The sequence below is a fragment of the Suncus etruscus genome, chromosome 14, assembly GCF_024139225.1.
Source record: "Suncus etruscus isolate mSunEtr1 chromosome 14, mSunEtr1.pri.cur, whole genome shotgun sequence".
Taxonomy (NCBI): domain Eukaryota; kingdom Metazoa; phylum Chordata; class Mammalia; order Eulipotyphla; family Soricidae; genus Suncus; species Suncus etruscus.
This window is the reverse complement of record NC_064861.1, coordinates 26,100,331-26,103,643: the sequence shown is the minus strand read 5'-3', so window position 1 is coordinate 26,103,643 and position 3,313 is coordinate 26,100,331. Positions and strand designations below refer to the sequence as shown.

General features: G+C 41.7%; 1 non-coding gene across 1 annotated transcript; it reads left to right on the top strand.

Moving 5' to 3' along the window:
* Nucleotides 1-2,270: 2,270 nt before the first annotated feature.
* Nucleotides 2,271-2,470, top strand: LOC126029299 (small nucleolar RNA SNORA74). The gene has a single exon (XR_007502921.1). It is a non-coding gene; the product is annotated as a small nucleolar RNA SNORA74 (small nucleolar RNA).
* Nucleotides 2,471-3,313: the final 843 nt, after the last annotated feature.

Genomic DNA, 3,313 nt, shown 5'->3' with positions numbered 1-3,313 from the left:
GCAGACATTGGTGGTGCTGGGAATCCCAGGCCTCCCCTTGCAGGTTTTGCCCTTGATAATAGCAATTTACTTGTGTATAATAACCTGTAAGCCCTCCTAAGTACTATTAATTCATTTTACAAGTGAGGAGACTGAGGCACATGGATAAGAGATTGAAGTTCCTTTCCCACTGCCATGTAGCTGTTTAGTGATAGAGCTTCTCTACCTGGTTTTTGTGAGCCGTAATTTAACAACCCTGCCACGTAAATAAAAATGATCTATGAGAACTGAGCCGAGGGAATGAATGCTATTTGCTTTAACTTAATTAGAATTATTGTGATCATTTCTTATAGCTAATAATATCATTAGGAAGGAGAGTGTTGAACTCATAAATATCATTGTTCCTGTTGGCTTACTAACCTGGACTTTTTTGTTTACAGAGGAGCCAGCTATAGACTTAAGACATCTGTCGTCCCAGGTGAGTACAACTCCATTAGCCTACCTGGGCCCCAGCTGTAGGCAGCTGCCTAGGTTGCCTTGTACCTAGGCACGTGTTACACTGCTGGGAGAACAGCAGCCTGTAGCTGGTTGGCTTTCTGGGCCTGGTTCATGCCTGCACTGTTGTTAACTACACCAGAATGCCAGCATAATCATTTTAATTTGTAAGCATGCCTTTACAGAGAAAAACTAAAAATACAGACTATTTTGAATGCTTCTGGAGTAACAGGTTTGACTAGTATGTAATAAAGCAGAAGCACATTTTGGAAGCAGAGCAAAGGTAATCAGTCATGGAGGACAAGTTAAAAAAAACATTCCTACACACATTTGGCTAGGACCTTAATATACAAGGGGCAGATTTGTGGAATTCTGCTAATTTCCCTGAAATTCATCTTGAATCAGGATTATCTTTTGTAGGGGGAATTATATCCTTATATTTTTTTTAAACTGAGCCAAATCTCACCAAAACCATGACTGAAATTTATTTTGAGAGCCACACAGGGCACACACTGACAGGCTAGGAGCAGAGCAGAGTCCTGATTCCTGGAGTGGCCTCCCGGCACAAAAGAAAAGCCAAATTAAAAGTGTAAAGAGCCACATGTGGCTCATGAGCCACAGGTTGCCGACCACTGCAAAAATACCCTCTGCATTTCTATGCTCATACCATCACTATAAAGTTTCTGTAAAAAGCAGTTGATAGGAATTGCATTCTTCTAGTTCTTCTATATAAATCTTATTGAATGAGAGACTAGAGAAATAGCTATTAGATGCTGCTTGCAGATAACCAGGTTTGAGCCCCTACATCCCTGATCCCTGAAGCTGAATAAGAAGTACCCTACATACCACTGGGGAACACAAAAAGAAAAACTAATCGAGGTACTTTATAGGCCTAAGTACAATTAAAGCACTTTGGGGGCCACTCTTGGTGGACTTGGATTCATATGTGGTGGCTGGGATCAAACCTAGCTAGATCTGCTGAATGTACCTGCTGTGATGTACTGTAGATTCAAACCCCAATTTTGCTTTAGCCTGATAGTCTTCAATTTTTCAGGAGTGTCTAAAGTTGGCTCTTAAATATTGTGTTTCTTCTGTAGTGACTTTGTTTTTGAAATGCTAATTTTCTGAGAAGAGTGTTTTCTTGGAAAACACTTCACTTAGGATGATTCTGGAGATTGTCCAATAGACCCAACTTAGTTCTGTGAAATGTAACGATCATATTTCCATGGGAAGAACTATTGAAGATGAACCAAAAGCTAGTTTTGTTCTGTTTTTTTGAGTGACTAGGGTTACTGCCTCAGAAGTTGATTGATAGTATCCTTTTACTTAGCTTCAGGGATGATAATAAAGACAGAGAGAAATAGTTTCTGGAGGTATGAACATATAGCAAAAGATGATTGAAAAACTCTAGGTGCTGTGTGTATTGGAAGAATGAAATATTTTTTTCCTAGGATAACTTGAAAGTATGGCATCCTTGGCCCTCTTGAAGAGAATTCAGTGGCAAATGAACAGTTTGTATTGTACTTTCAGGTAAAGGCCCCTTCTCATTCCAACATGGATGCTGACCTATTTGCTAGTAGTTGGTGTTAGGCATTTGAAAAGAAAAACTACCTCTTTATAACAAACTCCAGTATTTGGCACATGGAAGAACTTGAGTGTCATATAAAATGACTAAAGTGAGAGAGCTATTTCCTTTCCCTTCTGTTTAATGGTTTTGCCAGCAAGGTCTGGAAAGTGGTGGTTCCAGGCCTTGCTTGACAATCCATGTCATCTGAAACAAGCTGTTAAAGGAATCACCCAGTGGTTGTCAGCTATCCAGGCTAGTGTGATGCCTTGGATGGTGTTACAGTGCTGGGACATTAAACACTGCCTTGTTTGGGTGCTGACTTCAGCGCTGTTCTTGTGCTGTAAACCAGTACTCTGGGCAGTGTTTTGCACCTTCTGAGAGTGGATTGACTTCTTTAATGGAGTTAGTCCTAGTCTGGGTGCATACATTCTATTAGAAAAGGACCTTCCTGTTATGGGGACAGCCTGTCATTTCTTTCCCTTTCGAATCGTAGATGGCCTTCACCTGATCTAGGACTGACCTGCTGGGACTAGTCATTTGACAGCTGTGTGACATAATGAATGCCTGTCTTTGAGTCACGTAAGTTTGCTTACTGCAGATTGCTATGGTGGAATCAATTTTTGGTTTCTGGGCCAGAACTATCTAAATTAACCATTTCATAAGGGTAAATGAAGACTATTTCCCTTTATTTTTGCCATAGCCACAGTGTTCTGCTTAAGGATTAAACCCAAGATGGCCATTTTGGGGCGGGGGACACCAGGTGATGCTCAGGGGTTACTCCTGGCTTGGACCATATGGGACACCGGGAATCGAACCCAGGCCCGTCCTGGGTCACGCATGTACAAGGCAAATGCCTTACTGCTGTGCTATCACTCCAGCCACCAAGATGGCCACTTCTGGTTCATGTATTTGGTCTTTGGCCTTGAGTCTTTGACACTCAGTGACTAAATCCCTTGGGATGTTTGAGGCAGATATTGTCTAGCTGATTACCAGAAAGACATAGCAGTTTGGATATAGTAAATGCCTTGAGGGGTAGGTTAGAAATTGTATTTCCAGGGTTGAGTAGGAGACAGCTACACCTCAAGTGCTCCTTACCACATACTTTGTTATAGACATTGATAATATCTGAACTTCTGTACTTTTTTTTTTTTTTTTTTTTTTTGGCTTTTGGGCCACACCCAGCGGTGCTCAGGGGTTACTCCTGGCTGTCTGCTCAGAAATAGCTCCTGGCAGGCACGGGGGACCATATGGGACACCGGGATTCGAACCAAC